Source organism: Mesocricetus auratus, unplaced genomic scaffold (genome assembly GCF_017639785.1).
Source record: "Mesocricetus auratus isolate SY011 unplaced genomic scaffold, BCM_Maur_2.0 Super-Scaffold_4256, whole genome shotgun sequence".
Lineage (NCBI taxonomy): Eukaryota > Metazoa > Chordata > Mammalia > Rodentia > Cricetidae > Mesocricetus > Mesocricetus auratus.
The window spans coordinates 94,013,930-94,032,420 of record NW_024429182.1 but is presented as its reverse complement, the minus strand read 5'-3'; the positions used below and the strand labels follow the sequence as shown (position 1 = coordinate 94,032,420).

At 37.9% G+C, this 18,491-nt stretch overlaps 1 pseudogene; it reads left to right on the top strand.

The window, feature by feature from the left end:
* The first annotated feature begins 6,364 nt into the window (after positions 1-6,364).
* On the top strand, positions 6,365-7,154 carry LOC106022652 (annotated as a pseudogene).
* The last annotated feature ends 11,337 nt before the right edge of the window (positions 7,155-18,491 follow it).

Below are 18,491 nucleotides of genomic sequence, written 5' to 3'. Positions count from 1 at the left end.
AAGTAATTGTTTAGCTATTGAATTATGTTCTTACCCCATCACCATTCTTTTTCAAAAAAGGTTCTTCTTAGAACACACTAATTGTCTGTAATAACAAGCTTCATTGTCAAAAATTCATATACGTATATAGTGGATTTTGATTGTATCTCTTCACTGCTGAGCCATCTTGCCAGCCTTTGATTGTATCTCATCCCATTGCCCTTTGAACCCTTTCCACTCCTGCTATTCTGCTTTCTGTTTCAAACTACCCCCTTTCTACTTTTATGCCTTAAAAGAAACTTCTTTTGGTTTCTTTTTGGTGACCCAGTTATTTTAACTAGGATTTCTCACAGAAATGTGAGTAAAGGGTTATTTGTCAGAGTGTGGGCAATGTACTAGTGGTTATACCTCTTAAGAAATACTTCTAGTATTTCCCCCCAGCAATTAACTGCTTATAGATTTGGAGGGCAATGATGTGGCCACTTGAACCCCTCACTGCTAACAACCACTAACTGCATATATGCATATATGTATATATGTATATGTGTATATATGACTGTATATATGTATATATACAGTATTTCTGTATGTACATGTATATGCATGCATTTTTTCAAGGAAAGATGGGATCTTATTAGCTTCTTACCACTCCATGATGGAAGGTTGACATGCCCAATCTTGTGTAGTTTATCATAGTCAATAGGTGCTCCAGATATAAGGCAGGCGCTGGGCAGAAGACAATGTTCTACATTTCACTGTTTCTCCATCTCCTACATTCTTTCTGGCACCCACTTCTGAGATATTGTCTAAACCATGCAAGGAATCATATAGATAATTACCATGTTCATGGCTGAGCATTCAGCAGTCACTTATTTTCAGCACCTTGACTAACTATAAACCTCCATAGTAACCACTGTCCACTGCAAAAAAGTCTCTCTGACCAAAGCAGACATAGCTGCTAATCCATGAGCACAAACAAAAATATTTAGAAGGCAATTTGATGGGTGTGACATGTAAATTTAGCAAAACAAAATAGCATCTTCTCCTCTAGGACCATGTACTCTCCAGTCATAGTCATAGGCTTTTGACCAGTCTTTAATATAAGACATGCTCCCATGGAGAAGGCCTCAAAGTCAATCAGAAAGTGGTTGGTTAGCCTGTAAACAGTCATTCCACTATTGCACCAGTGGTACATGCTGCTTGACAGGTTGGTAATATAGAATTCAGGGCCATCAGTAAGTAAGATCAGTGATGACAATTCTCCTCCAGCAGACCATGAAACACCTTTTTGACTGTGAAAGCCAACATCAGAGAGGATGCTTCTAGTTCGATTCCAACTTTGATTGTCTATGTCTTGCAAACATAGCATCATTACCTTTCTTTTTTACTTGAGTTTATTAAAATATTTTGCATTCTAATCACTTTTATGCTCCTTACTCTTGATTCTTCTGTTACAATCTAGTTTCGACTAGAAGTTGATGCCTTGAATGAAACTTCTATCCCTAGTAAAATTTTCTAATTGGTGTTCTTACAGTGCATTGCTTTATCAGTCCTAATTACCAGTTGTTGACCTCATTTTCTGAGCAATTGAAACCCTAAGGAAAGTTCTTGCCTATGCCTATATCTTGAAGTGTTTGCTTATGTTTTCTTCTAGCAATTTCAGAGGCTCAGGTCTTTCAACAAAGTCTTTAATCATTTTGAACTTTTATAAGAAGTATGGATCTGTGTAATTCCTCTGCGGGGTCTATTCAGTTTCCTCTGAACCATTTACTGAAAAGGCTATCTTCATTCTGATACAAGAGGCTATAGCTATGTGGAGTTTTTCAGTGCATTTGTCTATGTGTCTGTTTTTTTGTGCCACACTAGGTACCTTTTCTTTAAGACACTTATCTAAGTCTATACTTATATATTTGTTTCTTTATAAATTTAATGTTATGCTCCTTTACTCCAACTAGACAACAATTTTCAGGACAATAGGAGTAATGAGTTGTTTATTGATCACTTTATATATGCCATATTTTACAAACACTCTAGAAACTTTGTTTTTGAATGGATGACTATTTGTTTTTCATTTAATTTCTTGACATTGAAATAATTTTATTTCCTTTTAAAAATTATTTATTATTATACAGTGTTCTGCTTGCATGCCAGAAGAGGGCACCAGATCTCATTATAGATGCTTGTAAGCCACCATGTGGTTGCTGAGTATTAAACTCAGAACCTTTGGAAGAGCAGCAAGCATTTCTAACTTCTGAGCCATCTCTCCAGTCCCTGAATATTTCTTAAAAATATTTAGAGAATTATAACCACAGATTTTACAGTCCTTTGAAATTTTAAGCTTAGAAACAATGAACAAGTTCCCATCTAATATAGGGTCATTTTGTTTTCCTGAAGGAGGATTTTTTAAATTTATGTAAGGTGTCAGGTTACATTAATAAGAAACATGCCTCTAAATTAATTTCTTTGTTAGACTTTAGGGACTTAACACCTTAGGAATTCAGCTTTCTCTATTGGCCTTTCTCTCTCCAAAGGAGGCTTATTATCCTTAGGTTCTTGAGCTGGTAATGTTTACCATAAATTGTAGAAGTCTGTTATTTTTGTCCCACACTCAAATGAGAATACACCCTCTTCACATGTAAAATTGTCTTTATCAAAATGCTGGGCTTCCAAGTAAGAAACACCTCCTATTGCTAAGACTCCAGGTTGTGAGGTTCTGCTTATAATGACAGTAAGTTATCAAATTTTGGTAAGTTCCATTGGTTAAGTCTTAATGCTGTTTTGGCAACTTCTGGCAAAAGCAATCAACACTCCTCTCTACTGTAGCATGAGACAGATGTTTGTAAAGCTTTAAGCAAAGGACTAAGAGCAAATTTAGAAAATATCAAGCTGGTATGGAACAGCAGAATTTATTTTTCAGTAAAAAACTTCGATGTCATCCTCAATATTAACATTTAAAACTTTTATTTGGATGGAGGAAACACGTTTTATAACACCTGGAATTTAATAGTTAAAAAGTAAAAAGGGTTTTATTCCCTGTGAGTTCAAGCTCACTTCAATTCTTAATTGCATAAAAGAAACATTAACTAGTGGAAATATTTAAAAGAAAGCAGTGAAAAATAAACAGAATTACCATGTGATCAAGCAATCCTATCTCTAAACTTTTACCCAGAATATTTGAAGTCAGCTTGATAAAGCAATTTTTGAAAACATGTTTACTGTAGCCTTATTCACAATAACAAAGTTAGGGAGTCAATTTATCTATCCATCAACAAATGCCTGGAATATTGTACCTATATAATAGAACACTATTCAACCATAAAAAGGAAGAAATTCTGGCATTTGTGATAACACAAATAGAATCATAGAACATTATGTTAAAAGAAATAATTCCTACAGAGGAAAACAATACCACATGTTATCTCTCAGGTCGAGTCCAAAATAATTATACTCAGAGAACAGACTGAGGCCGGCAATTGTTGTCACAGTCTGCACTAGAAGGAGAAAAGATGATGGGCAAGAAGGAAGCTCTCAGGTTGGTACTAGGAATAGTCTTGTGTTTTCATCAATTGCATAGACTTCAGAGTAGAACTGGACATTGAGAGCAATGCATTTCAATATTTCTAACAGAATAAATTTCTATAAAAGTAAGCATAAGGTATTTTGGGTGAAGGATGCATTAATCAAATTAATTTGGTAATTACACATAATATTAAAAGCTAAATGCCACTTAAGAAAAATAAGTAAGTAAATAAAATGTATATCTTGAAAAAGAAATAAAATTAGAATCTATCAAATAAAAAGGTTGTGTGATCTGAGGCAGAAAGAAATAAGTGAGGGACTCAGAGAAATGCCAGGCTTGTGCAATACCATGGGTCTAACTCTATCAAACTCTCAAGAAGTGAATACTGTCCTGAGCTACTTTGGAAGGCTCAGCTAAGTTCTCTGATTAAAACTAACCTATCTCTAAGCCTGTTTGTACTTTTTGTTCATTGAATTAAGGTGTGGCTATATTAAGATTACCCTTTTTCATGTTGCATTCATCATAAATAGTCGCTAGGGAGTATATGTTTATTGAAATATGGGAGTTATGAGAAATAGCTAAAAGAAAATGGGTCTTGCTGGTAGTAGTAATTTCTTGGAGCTTATGAGATGGTTAGGCAGGCAGAGGTGCTGGAATGTAGCCTGATGACCCCAGTTTGATCTCCAGAACTCACAAACTGGAAGGATAGAATTGACTCCTGGAGGCTGTATTCTAACCTCCATACCTAACTGTAGCAATTGTGTGCCCCCTAAACAAGTAAAGGCAAAATAATATTCAAAACAAATAATTGTTTCTTGTTGGTGATACTATGGAGGAATTATTTTCTCTCAGTTTTTATTTCATGTTTAAAATTAATATATTAGGAATAAAACTATATTCATCATAACTAAATTGCTAACATGCTACCTTAAAGATGCTTTAAAATTTTGGTACATGACTTTATAGATGGTGTGTGTGTGTGTGTGTGTACCCAACAAACCTACAATAGCTTCCACCATGGTATAAAAATTGAGAATGAAATACCCTGAAAAATTAATAATTTTGTAAACAGCATATATAAATATATAGTATATAAAGGAACTAAAGCCAAAGAGTGATACCTGATCACACCTTAAATGAATGAGAGTGTAAAGCCATCAGTTTATTTAAGCATGAGAACAGTAGTTTTGGAAAGCTTATATTATTGGAGAAAGAACAAATCACAAAGAAATGAGAAACAATTACAACCAAGTGAGTTGTAGAAGCCATAGTGCTGGGGAAAAAAGATGTGAGTGAGGCAATAAAATAAATAATACAAGGAACTCTCTCTGTCTCTCTCTCTCTCTCTCTTTCTGTGCGTACATGTGTGTGCATGTGCAAGGGACAAGGTGGTTTTCACTCTGATTATGGGCCAAGAAAATAAATGACATGACAAATAACAGAGTTTGAAGAAGTAGGAGTCTAATTTTAACTGGATTCAGAGCACCCAACTGTGGCTCCTTCAGTATGATGAATGTGGCTTTTTCATGAGATAGGATATGAATTTCGTTCCCTAGGTATGAAGATTCAGTTGTATAGGAAAAGCCCCTGAGATCTGTGTACAACAATGTACATAATACTGCACTGTGCACCTGATGTGAGGCTATATCTTATATTAAATGTTTCTAACACATTAATAAAAACATCCTTATGTGTGCCTAAATTCTGTCTTTGTAGATCTACTAAAGCTCAGTTTATACAAAGCATTAAAATATGTCTCCATTATATGGCACATTAAAGTGAAAAATTCAGCTGTTGTCATTTAGCATTGCCTAAGCTCATCCTCTTGCAGTCTCCTCAAGTTTTTTTGTGTATAACATAGACTATAAAATAAAATATATTTACCCCCTAAACTTCAGCATGGTTTATTTCTGCAAATCTTTACAAGTTTATGATAATACGTTTTTATAAAAGACTGTATAAAATATGAATGGATATGTATATTCCCATAATTACATGCTAAAATTCTAGTTGTTATCAGTGAATCAACAACTAAGTCAAGCAATTATGAGAAAGATACAATGGAAACAAGGCACTCACTCAATTCTATAACATTTCTGAAGAGATGAAGAAATGTATAGGTAAGCCCTAGTTGCATTTGTGTGATAACATTGTCTGGAATAACTGAGGGTCTTGCAAAAACAGCTTTCTTGTTTATTCTAGAATTTTCCTAATGAGTCAAATTGTTAACTGTAATACCTTTTTGTCAGTGACAAGAATCAAACCCTGGGCTACGTATGATTGCATGGCTTTCTACAATGGACTTACACCCCCAGCCCATAGAATTGTGACCTTTAAGTTTAAATCTCTTTCTGTAAACATCTTGAAATTCCTGATACTATAATAACATCAAACACTTCAGTAAGAGACTCTCTATAATATCTGTTCTGCCATGGCAGTGACATGTGCATCATGATGATGACTTTAAAACAAAATCTAGAAATCCCCATTGCAGAGCTTGTCTTTCTGAGATGGATCTTTCTGTTTGGTTTTTTGTAACTCTATTTTGAGACAATTATATTTTTTCCTTGTCAGTTTCAACTCTTGTTTCAAAGCATGGATCTTCAAATCACTGCTCATCTTTTCTACCTCCTGGAGTGATGTGGATTTAAAGTCCTCATCACTCACTGAATTTCCACCTTGTTCTTAGCTGGAGAAGTTCTACATCTTAGATTGTAACTGTGCATTCAATAATTTCAAAGACTCGGAATTGTTTTTATTTGTTTTATCCAAACTAATGATCTCAAGTGTTTCAACAAGACAGTTCTTCAAATAACAGTGACATGGTTTTGCTTTTCAAATAAAGAACAGAAACGGGAATTCTAGATGTGGTTTTATAAAGTACATGAAATTCTTAAATCCCCTTCCTTGAAGCAGTCCATGTATCTTTTCCTAGGCATCCTCTCTGTGGTGGACATGGGCCTTGCCACCACCATCATGCCAAAGACCCTGGCCTTCCTGAGTGTTTTGCTCAGATGTATGCCATCCACTGCTTTGTAGGCATGGAGTCTGGTATCTTCCTTTGAATGGCTTTTGATAGATATGTAGCAATTTGTTATCCTCTCCACTACTCATCAATCATCATCAATTCCTTGATCTTCAAAGCCACCCTGTTCATGGTGCTGAGAAATGGCTTGTTTGCCATTCCAGTGCCTGTGCTTGCAGCCCCAGGGATTATTGCTCCAGAAATGAAATCGGTCATTGCCTGTGCTCTAATCTTGGTGTCACAAGCATAGCTTGTGATGACAGGAGGCCGAATACTATTTGCCAGTTAATCCTGGCTTGGCTTGGAATGGGAAGTTACCTGGGTCTCATAATACTGTCATATACTTTGATTCTGAATTCTGTACCCAGACTCAACTCAGCTGAAGCTGTTTCTAAGGCTCTGAGCACTTGCAGCTCTCACCTCAAGCTCATCCTCTTCTTCTACACTACTGTTGTAGTGATTTCAGTAACTCACCTGGCAGAGACCAAGACCATCTTGACTCCAGTTTTGCTCAATGTGATGCACAACATTATCCCTCCTTTCCTCAACCCTATCATGTATGTACTTAGGACCAGAGAACTCAGGAAAGGCTTCCAAAAGGTGCTTTGTTGGGGTTTACAAAAGATATAAAAAACCTTCTCCATGATGTATGTGGACTTCAACTTCTCCGATCCTATATGGTGGCATTCTAGACTAGATGGAGGGGGCATGGAAGTACATCTGAGAGTCCCTTTGCATGATTTTTTTACACAAATGATCATGAAAACTTAACAAATGGAAGAAGAAACAATTCCTTTCACAATTGTTCCAAAATGGGGAAAAGCTAAATAAACATATTCAAGTATATGGAACGACTGTCCACTAGACCAGCCAAATGATGTTGCAAACAGGACTAGTGATTTATATGTATGACCCAATGTAAAACCAATACAATAACAAGTACATGCATTATAGGACATGCTTGCACTTTGTTTGCTGTAAGTTGGCAGCAAAGTCAGCCTGATTAGTTAGCAGTAGTAATGTGTGATGCAGATACAGACTTACGATAAGCAAAGCCTGAGCATGCTGTGGCCGCTGAGTAGGTGACCTAGCGTGAACAAGCAAATCTTTTCGCATATGGTTGTTGCCCTCTTGCTCACTATCTAGAGAGCTGACATTCATGTACTGTGAATCAAGCTCCTCTGTCTTAGGACATTCAGGTGGACTGAAACAATGGCAAGTGGGAAAGAGAAGAGAATTTTGGTTATTTTTAGATTCTTTCTTCTTCCACTCCCAGTCTCCCTCAACATGTTTCTGGTAGGATGCTTTTTTTTTATAATACCTCTCAGGTGGTCCATCGGCTATAGCATGTGTGTCTATCCACTGACACCTTTTTCAACTTACCTTCCCATTGAGACAAAGGAAATAATAAAGAAGTTGGATATTAGTTGGTAAGAAGTATGTTCTATTCCATGGAGCTATGTGGTCTCTTTTCTCCTGTGTGCGTCTGTGCTTCCATGTACTTGCATGTGACAGGGAGGGGTGGGGGGAGGGGAACTGCCTCTTTTTCCCCCATACAGGACAGCTTTCTCTGCCACTGTGCATGCATCCATGTTTAGACCCAGGGCGTTTCCTTAAAAGTACTGAAATAAATACAAAATATTTATTCACATGGAATGAAGCAAACACAATTATAGAAGCTGTCATTCCACAGATACCACAGAATCTTAGAAAAAACAACTTTGTTTGGAAATTATGTTTAAAATAATTTACCCTGTGCCACATATCTATAACAATATTAAGTTCTTATTATGACGTAATTTCGAGTTTACAACAATGCTGCAACACTAGAACAAGAAATGCTTTGCTGTGCATGGTGGTGCATGCCGGTAACCCCACTACCAGGGAGGTAGAGGCAGGTAGATCTCTGTGAATTCAAATCCTGCTTGACCTACACAGAAAGTTCTGGTCTAGCTGGGGCTACATAATGAGATGCTTCCTCAAACAAACAAATTAACAAAACGAAATAAAAATTACATGCACTATTCACAGTGATTTATGAAGTATTTATGTATGCCCAAGTTATGATTTATCTTCTTTATACATATATGTGAGTGTATGTATGCATATATGTACGTATATGTGTATGTATGTATGAACTTACATGTATTATTTTCTGAGCTATCAGAGATAAATACTATTGATTCTTTTTTGTTTGTTTGTTTTTTTTTTGGTTTTTACAAGACAGGGTTTCTCTGTATTGTTTTTGAGGCTCGAACTCACAGCCTCGAACTCAGAGAGATCTGCCTGCCTCTGTCCCCTGAGTGCTGGGATTAAAGGCATGCACCACCACCGCCCAGCTAATACTCTTGATTCTTAATTAACTGTATTTTCAAAAATGAAGACAATGTCTTTTATAACATAAAACATCAATAAACTTAAGGTGCCAGGGGCCAACCCTAGCAGGTGACAGGCCCCTGAGAGAAAGTAAGGAGTCAGTAAAGGAAGAAGGGAGCCAGGCATAGTAGTCAAGAGAGTCTTGCAGCCTAACTGACCAACAATCAGGTTGCTTCTTTATTTATACAGACTCATAAGACAAAGAAAGACTCATGGCTTTTTAAAAGCTACAGAATATATCATTTTGTCTCTAGACATGTGTTTGATTTTCTATAAAATGTTCAGGGCCCAGATAGAACGAATTTTACTTTTATCATCAGTCCTATAATCCAATTTCATAGAAGCTATAGATTATTTTGTTAAAGCAAGCATACTTAATAATTAACAACCAATTTCTATGCTGGCAGCTCTTGTGTTTTCAAAGAGCTAGGTAAATAGAAAATATCTGAGCCAGTTCTTTTTTCCATTGTATACTTTTAGCTTCTTTGTCAAAAATCAGGTGTTCATAGGTGTGTGGATTAATATTATGGTCTTTGATTCGATTCCATTCCATTAGTCTACCTGTCTTTTTTTAATGTCAATACCAAGCTTTTTTTCATTACTATAGCTCTATAGTAGAGCTTGAAGTCAGGGATGGTGATGTTCTTTTGTTGTACAGGATCATTTTGGCTATCCAGGATTTTTTCCATTTGAAGTTGAATATTATTCTTACAATGTCTGTGAAGAATTGTGTTGCACTTTTGATGGGGATTGCATTGAATCTGTAGATTGCTTTTGGTAAGATTGTCATTTTTTTACTGTGTTAATCCTACCTATCCAAGAGCATGGGAAATCTTACCATTTTCTGATACACTGTTCAGTTTGTTCTTCAAAGACTTAAAGTTCTGGTTATACAGGGTTTTCACTTGTTTGGTTAGCAACCCCAAGGTGTTTTATGTTGTTTGTGGTAACTGTGAAGGTGGTGTTTCTCTGATTTCTTTCTCAGCCGTTTCATCTGTATATATGAGGGTTACTAATTTTTTTAGTTACTCTTGTATCCTGCTACATTACTGAAGTTGTTTATCATCTGTAGTAGTTCTCTAGTAGAATTTTGGGGGTCACTTATGTATACTATCATATCATCAGCAAATAGAGAAAGCTTGATTTCTTTCTTTCCAATTTGCACCCCTTGATCTCGTTTTGTCTTATTGTTCTAGCTAGAACTTGGAGTACTATATTGAATAGATGAGAGAGAGTGGACACACTTATCTTGTTCATGATTTTAGTGGAATCCCTTTGAGTTTCCATTTAGTTTTATGTTGGCTGTTGGCTTGCTGTATATCATTGCCTTTATTATATTTAGGTATATTTCTTTTATCTCTAATCTTTTGAAGACCCTTATCATGAAGGGGTGTTGGATTTTGTTGAAGGCTTTTTTAGCATCTAATGACATGATCATGTGGTCTTTTTTCTTTCAGTTTGTTTATGTGGTGGATTATATTGATGGATTTTCATATGGAGAACCATACCTGCATCTCTGGGATGAAACCTACTTGATCATGTTTGATGGTTTTTCTGATGTGTTCTTGGATTCAGTTTGCCAGTATTTTATTGAGTATTTTGCATAAGTTAATTATCATGCTTTGAATAGTATACTATCAATCCTTAGTGTAGAAAGTGCTAATCATAAATCAGCTTGTCATTGAATTTCTATTTTTGTAGGGGATATACCCTGCACAACCCCCTATTTAATATGTTACTTATTTAGCAAACTCTGAGCTTAATGTAAGGAAGCCTCTGATCTGAAGCCAAATTTCCTGGTCAGTTGTAGTTTGCTAGACTCTTAAGTTTACATTATTTTAATTATCCTGCTTGAGGTTGCTTCAGGGAAGGTTTACTGAGAAGACTGTGGAGCTGTGGCCTCATAAGAAAGTTTCTAGCATCTTTGTGCTTATTGTAATGTCCAGGACATTAGGAAGATTTTAGAATAGGGTCAGATAAGATTATCCCCTGAAAAGCAGGAGAGGTGCTAAGTTTAGCACTTTCCTAAAGAGACTCAGACATTATTTTCTCAGGGAAAAGACATTAAAAGAATTATAATGTAGAAAGCCCTCAAATATGCAGCACACAGAAACCAAAACCAAAAGTGGGAGACAGCACGACAGAGATGGTAGCATTCGGCTCAGCTGTGCGGGAACTGTGCGAAACAGCTGCGCTGGCTTCATGACTCTCACCATTTGCAGTGGATATGGCTGTGCCATTAAGGAAGTCACATCAATATTTTAATGTAATTCACAAGAATCGTGTTTGCATATCCAAAGTTCTATGACCTCCTTTGTGTAAATGCTTTGTGAAATGTTTGAGATTCAATAAAGTACAAGATCAAAAATTCCATTTGATTTTTATGTATTTATGAGACAGTTTCTCATATTATTTTAGCTTTGCAGTGTAATGGGTAAAAGTGTATATTTTTCAGGTATGCAGTATGCTATTTTGATATGTGTGCTTGCTGTGAAATTATCAGCATACTCATGCTAATTAATGTATCATCAACTCTCAGAAGCAATATTCACTTTCAAAACAGTTCATACTCTTCTTACCGAAGCCACATAACAGCAATGAGTTGTTAAAGAGAAACCATGCAGATTCCCATCATAAGGCATTAGGATTGGTAATATAAATTAAAAATAATTTATGTGTGTGTGCTTGTGTCTGTGAGTATGTCTGAACACAGGTAGGCATACAGGCATGTGCGTGTGTGTGTTTGTGTGTGTGTGTGTGTGTGTGTGTGTGTGTACGTGCACTCAACCACACGTGTGCTCACAGAAGCCACTGATGCCTTGGAGTTACAAATATTTGTGAGTTGCCTGATTTGTCTGCTGGAATAAAATCTCTAGGTTTGGGGACTGAGTAGCAAGTCTTAACTGCTGAGCCATCTCTCCAGTCCCACGAACACAACTCTTTAAAGCAGTATTTCTAGTAAATAAGCAGCAGCACAGATCACAGATTACCATTAGCAACCTGCCATCAGATGGACATATCCTGTTGTAATCAAACATCAGCCACTCTAACACATAAGAGGAATGCATCTACTTTAATTTATTCTTTGCAACTTTCATACAGGTGTACAATATATCTTGATTATAACCATCCCTCACACAGCCCCTCTGGCTCTCCCATGATCCCTTGTATCATTGCCCTCTCAATCTCTTGTTCTCTGTTTATATTTACTTAGTTAGTTCTAACGTAGAGTTCAGTTAGTACTGCCCATATGCGTGCAAGTGTGAAGTCCTCCACTGGGACGTTTGAATGAACCAGTGTCCACCCTTACAGAAAAGCAGTGACTCTCCCTTCTCCAATAGCCATCAACTGTCCAAATCCAAACAAGCATACATTCAGTAGCTTGCAAGAACCCTGCCCATATACTACAAGTAGCCACTCCTATCAAATAGGAACAATTTCCATTTTTATCAAATGTTTTTTAGATAATCTCATTATTTAGCTCAAGTTAGCCTCAAATTTGAACTGCTCCTGTCTCAACCTCCCAGGTACTTACTTCTGGTATCACATACTAAACTGACTCATTTTCTGTTTTATAGTAAGGACACTAAGGAAATACACGAAATGTCTTTAAACATTAACACAATGTATGCGTTTTATCCACATTGCTTGCAATTGCAGGTTTCTTCTTGTAAGTATTGTGTAAAATTTTACTGTGAAAGTGTTTAGAAATTTGTCCACGTGGATGCTGATTGACATTTGCTGTTTCTCAGGTTTAGGTTGTGCTACAGACACACATTGCAAACTATGTTGTAATCAGCATTCTACTTAAAGTACTCTGGTGAATGTAGGCACACATTTTGTTGAGGAGAGAACTGGGGGTCATGCATACTTACCATTACATCACACACACACACACACACACACACACACACACACACACACACACACACACTAGCTGTTTCCATTTAACACCGGTGTTTCTCAGCCTGTGAATCGAGAACCCTATGTGATCACATATCAGAAATCCTACACATCTTGCATTTACATTACAACCCATAACAGTAGCAAAATTAAAGGTATGAAGTAGCACCGAAATAGTTTTATGGTTGAGAGTCACCACAACATGAGGGATTGCCCTTAAATGGTTACAGAGTTAGGAAAGTTGAGAGACACTGCTTTACACTCCTACACAGCTTTACACTTCTACAATCAATAGCATGTGGCAGCTCCAGATCCTTATCCTGGCCAACACCTGATACTTTCAGGCTTTCTTACTACCTACACACGTTGGTATGTATCCTACATCATGAGAGAATCAATGTGCATTTATTCTCCTGGTAATTAGAAAAGTCAATGTCCATTTTCCTGTTTGTTGGCACATTTTTTCTTCTTTGCCTTTTTCTTTTTGTTGCCAATTTTGAAGGGATGATTTACATGCTATTATATACGCACACAGCAGATACCACATCCTCCTTTGTGCCTGATGTTTTAGTATTTCATCTTTTTCTCAATAAAATATTAAATTTTTATTTACTCTAGTCTCTAATTTTGTGGATAACATTTTTGGGACTTCATCTTGAAAGTGTGGTACATATCCACAATGGAGTACTGTTCAGTGGAAAAAAACAATGGAATCTTGAAATTTGCAGGTAAATGGACAGCACTAGAAGAAACCATCCTGAGTGAGGTAACCCAGTCAGAAAAAGACAAACATATTATGTACTCTCTCGTATATGGATTTTAGACATGGATCAGGGGAGTGCCAGCCTACAATCCCACTGCCAGAGAGTCTGGGAAATAGAACCTTCAACCAATGACTGATGGAAGCAGAGGCAGACACCCACAGCTAAACACTGAGCTGAACTCATGGAACCCAGTGTCAGACAGGGAGGACTGATGAGCGTAGGGGTCAAGACTGGGCTTGTTTGACCCACAGAAACAGCTGAACAGAACAAGGGGGAGCTCTTGAACACCAGACTGATGGCTGGGAATCCAGCATGGGACTGATCCAGACCTCCTGAATGTGGGTGTCAAATGAGGAGGCCTATGCAATCTATGGAGCCTTGGGTAGTAGATCAGCATTTATTCCTGGCATACAAATGGACTTTGTGTGCCCATCCCACAATGAAAGATGCTCTCTCAGCCTTGACACTTGGGGGGAGGGCCTAGGCCCTGCCCTGGATGAAATGACAGACTATGAACACCCTCCATGGAGGGCCTCACCCTCTCTGGAGAAAGGAGTAGGGATAGGGAGAGGGGGGAGGGGGACTGGTGGGAGGGCATGGGAGAAGGGGAGGGAGCTGGGATTGACATGTGAAGCAACCTTGTTTCTAATTTAAATTTAAAAATAAAATAAAAATGTTAAACTTTTAGGTAAAAAAAAAGAGAAAGAGATTGAGATATTTCCTTCCCTTTTTTCTCAGACAATTTACCATAGGAAATTTATGATTGTAATCAGTTTCTCATCCTTTAAAGATGTGTGTATGTATCTAAGCCCTTTCAAAGAGTAGTCAGGCCCTTTGCCAGCTTTGTGAAACAAGTGTGTCTTTCTTTATAAAATTAAAATTCAGCAAGGGCAAAAATAAAACCTTGCCTACTACAAATCACAAAGAAGATACATGTTTAATTTTACATATTTAGTTCTAATGATTTTCTGAAATTTACTTTTGGCAAGAGACATTTAGGGGAAAAGACAGGGTTGTTTTTTCTATTATATATCTCATTAATGTAGCAATGTCCATTGAAAAACATATTTATTTTTTTTGAACAAGCTGAACTCTAGATTAGGTCACTTAATGTGCATCTGAGGATCTGGTATCTGGGTTCTGTATTCTTGTAATAATCTCTCTAATAAATATTAGGAGGATAACTTGCAATTTAGGAGGTTGCATAAAGATCCACGTCTGAATCTTTAGGAATTTTAATCGGAAAAGTGAGGGTAAAATCTACACATCATTGAGACAGTGCTATGGGTATAGTGATGTGATCTCACAGATGTTAAAGAGTTAAAACTATTCCTCAAATTATGTACAGGACACATACACACACAAACACAGATGCACAACCGTTTACATTTATGCTCCTATCAGTAGTACATAGCAGTTTCGATTCCTCATCCTTGACAAAGACAAGTGACAATGACAAATATATGTGAATTGACAAAATTCTGATCTCAAATCCAGGTAATGTTACAAATTTGTGAAATTTACATAAACTTAGTTGACATTATTTCTATGGGAAATCATATGTATTTGTAGTAATTATAATGCCATTGGGGATGGAGGGAAATGGAAGTTGACTGGGTGGCTCTGGATATTGGGGAGTGAGGGAAATGGAAGCTGGTGGGCTGATCTGGAAACCTATTCAGAGTTCCTTGCACAAGGCCATGTAGAAAGCACATGTTGATTTCCTGTTTAGTTGCAGCCTGCTCTGTAAAGGACAATCCACCACTGTGAGCAGCCTCAACTCCCAGCCCTGTGGATTCACAGAGTGCCTGTTGGGCAAAGGTTACAGTAGCCAAATGCTCCCCTTCGCTCCCTCAGCCCTGGCTTTTATCCACAGGAAGAAAGGTCTCTCCTTGAGGAAAGGAATCACTGCCAGGTCGGTCGTCCAAGCATTGTAGAACCAACTCATGGCTCTCAGGGTTCGTGTGAATTCCTCATCATTTAATCTCTGTCATCCAGACAGACATTGCTATCTTGCATATTATAGTTACTGATGCTCTAGCTCCTGCCTAAAGCTTACCATCATGACCCGTTCTCACATGCCTGTCTAGCGTCTCCTACAGACTCCAACACTGATTCCTGTGTTGAGTGTGTTCTTCTTCTCCCAAGAACCTGTGGCAGACAGCTTCTCCTTAAGAAGTCCTTTCTGAAAATTACAATTTCTCTCTGAAAACTTCAACATCACAACACACACACACACACACACACACACACACACACACACACACCACAACACACCCTACTGTCCCTCCTTCCACAGTCTGTTGTTCCTTTGGGAGTCATAAGTACTGGTTTTAGTGCTGCCTAGGTTGCTGAAGTATTTGCAGTGTCTCTCCATCAGTTCTCAGCTTCCAGATGGATAGGTCTGTATGAATTCTCCATGTGGTTCCACAGCAGATGGTCAGTGTTTCCCAAAGGGGGAAAAACTTACTGACAACAAGGAACACCATTTCTGTACTCCAAAGACTTAGTTAAGTTTGGAAGCAGATGGAGAATTTGGGATTCAGCGACTTTCCTCTAAGATGAGATACAGATATGAGATACGTTTAGATATCAAAACATAAAGCATTTTCCTACAAAGATGCAAAATTAAAAAAAATCCAAGTGATTCCTATAAAAATAAAGGAGGCAGTGAAAATACCCACTGTGTCCCTTGTCTTTGGTAATACAGTGTTTGTCAAGGTCACTTACACACAATTTTTATTTAGAAACATCACAGATAGTACACTGGAAGTCAGCTTCTCTTTAGACTCTCTCCTCTAGTGGACCCAAGGGAATGAGAACACAATTACTGCAACATTTTGCAAACAAAACTTGTCTAAGAGGTCCTGCCTTCCTCCCCTGAGACCTTTAGTCATGGGGGCTGGAACGATGACATCCTCCTCGTCTTGCAGGTGTGGGGAATGTCCCTCAGTGGCCACACTACCCAGCCCGGTTCTCAGTATTCAATAAGTACCCGGTATAGTTTTGAAATGGGACGTGTCAGGTGCGTGGGACCCACCCACCTCAGCCGTTCGAACAAACTATCAAAGGAGTCTTGAAACGCATGTGGCTTCATATGCAACGCCAGGAGAGCTTGTGGTGGCACTGGGCCGGTCTGAGGAGTCCTGTAGCCTCAGTGGGGCAGGTCACCCCTGGGAGTGCGCTCTTGCTTCAGGTACTGCATAGTCCTTGCTTCTGCGAGTGTGCATGGTCTGCTTGTGCCTCCAGCAGCTCCAGCGCGTTCCCAGGTTAGCTAAGGTCTCGGGTGTTGGGGGACTCTGGGCGCAGGGTACAACTTGCGGTGGTAATCCGATGCCACCGAGAAGTCACGGGAACTGGGGAACAGGATCTCTGGGCTTGGGCATCGGGGATTGGCCACATGGACCCTGCAAGCACAGGGTTGTCAACCTCCGAGCACCACCGCATCTGCCGGCCATCTCAGGCATCTCGGATCCCAGGCAGACTGGGGACACAGACCGGGGCTCAGGGATTGTGGTGGTGGGTAGAATGGGGCTCAGAATACAGGCCGTGTAGCTACATGTACAGGATGATATGCATTTAGGTGCTCATTGGTGTTGCCGGCCTGAGTCTCAGCTTGGCAAGTGCTCCTGTCTGCGCTCCAGACATTGGATGGCGAAGATGGAGAAGAAAGTCAGTTCTGTGGTAGGGACCCAAGACAAAATGCACATGGCATTAACCAGGAACTGCCTGCTAGCTCCTGTGAGCAGGCTGGAAGGCTTTAGCGAAATATAATTTTTATGTATATGGCTCCAACCCACAAGAATCCAATTATAATGAATTCTATTTTTATGATTATAAAATCATAAATCCAAAAGGCAGAGAGTATAGATGAGAAAATTAATACCAAAGGTGACAGCACATTATTGAGAAATAGGTATTAAATAGAGAAATACTGTAACTGAGGCAAAGAAAGACTTGATAGCCTTTAGCAAGATATAGTAATATTAACTACATATGTATAATATGTGCTCATAGAAGCATGTGTATGAAATATGTGCATATTTAACACAGGCAAAGGAAAATCTGCGAGGACAAGGATGGTAAATGAGAGGGATTTGAAGAAAGAGTAAATAAACCAAAAGACTCACCATCCTAGGTTCCATTAGCTGCTCTTGACCTGTCTTATACAGTCAATCTGGGAAAAAGCTGACATAGCTCAGTATGTTGAAAGACAATAATGAAAAATGATGAAGAGTTAGGAAACAACAAAAAATTCACTGACTTGTAAGATCCTGGGATTTACTGAGGAATAAGTCATCACATTATTTTTAGAATTCTTTGAACAGAGTTGCAGTAACTAATGATAAACATCAATCACTGATTAAGAACAAGGACTTTAAAAGTCCAAGTCCTAAGTGTTTAGCCACTGAGATGATGAAACCCTTCTTTCACTATTTATTTATTTATCTATTTATTTATATATCCCAGGCTGAACTTGAGTTCTCCTGCCTCAGTCTTTCCAGTGCTGGGATTATAGGCATGCAGCCAACCTGCCATGATCAAACCACTCTTTAAGATCATACCTATAGAAAGATGTGTATTGTTATTAACAGTTGAGTAAAGCATTCTTTAAAAAACTCCTGTTTCAAAAAGTCATAATAGAATACAGTGGATTATTAATCTATAAGGATGAAAATCTATCTTTCAAAAGTTCGTTCAGGATCTGATCAATAACAATTTCTTGAATGAATCACTGAATTAACAATAAATAACAATACAAAGAAACCTATTCCTTTAATTACTTAAATATTTAAAATATACTGTAAAAGTTTTTAAAAACAAAGGAGCTATTAGCAGTAATTGCAACCTATATTTTCTTTTGTCCTTTCTTTAGGAAAATCTACATAATTTTAAGCAGTTTTGTGGTTGTACTAGCCTGGTC